The sequence below is a fragment of the Echinops telfairi genome, unplaced genomic scaffold (assembly GCF_000313985.2).
Source record: "Echinops telfairi isolate 266 unplaced genomic scaffold, ASM31398v2 ScPeMD7_7457;HRSCAF=8495, whole genome shotgun sequence".
In the NCBI taxonomy this organism is placed as follows: Eukaryota; Metazoa; Chordata; class Mammalia; order Afrosoricida; family Tenrecidae; genus Echinops; species Echinops telfairi.
In genome coordinates this window covers 13,144,428-13,145,383 of record NW_022111357.1, presented here as the reverse complement: position 1 = coordinate 13,145,383, position 956 = coordinate 13,144,428, and positions in this window count along the sequence as shown.

The window sequence follows — 956 nt, the reverse complement described above, 5'->3', positions numbered from 1 at the left end:
CTGGTATCAAAACTTACCTTCCATATTGCACACGGAAACGAACAAGCCAGCCAAACCCACTGCCAGCAAGTTGATTGCAACTCAGAATGACACTATAGGACCGACTGCATTCTACCCCCTGTGGGCTTCTGAGACTGTAACTCTTTATGGGAGTAGAAAGCCTCCTCTTTCTCCTGCGGAGTGGCTGGTGGTTTAGAACTGCTGACCTTTTGAATCACAGGCCAACATGCAACCACTATGCCACCAGGGCTCCTTCCATTCGCAGTAAGGATCTGTTAAAACACTTAGGCAAAAAGTTAAAAACAGTGAAGAGAGCTGGGGGGAAAAAAGAGGAACAAGATGGTAGATGTCCATGAATGACTTCCTGGCTGAACGCAGGAGTTGCTGCAAGCAAGCTTAGCGAGTCTCATAAACGAGGGACACATAGGAATTCTGAGGGGAAGTGGTTGAGTGGATTGGAGAGGAGTTACTGGAAAATCACTGATGAATCAAGAAAGGAAGCACTATCCAACTTACTGAGCGGACACTGAGGAAGAGGAAGCGGACCTTTAGAAAAGTGTCCCTGTTAGAGATAGCAATCTGAAGACAAATCCTGGCAAAGCCACTCAGAATGATTACTGCAGATGAGTAAAATCACCGGGGAAAGGTTTGAAAACGTAACAAAATATACATATTTAGTGATTTGCTTTTTGCTCCATTGATAAGGCTTAGCATATTATCTGCATCTAGTTTATGAGTCTATGCAATATTGACAGGAGCCCTGGTGGCGTAGTGGTTGCACATTGGCCTGTAATCCAAAAGGTCTGCAGTTCGAAACCACCAGCTGCTCTGCAGGAGAAAGATGAGGCTTTCTACTCCCATGAAGAGTTACAGTTAAAAAAAGAAAAAGAGTTATAGTCTTGGGGGTGGAGTGGAGAGCCAAAGCCCATCTGTAGACAATTGGGCAACCCCTCACA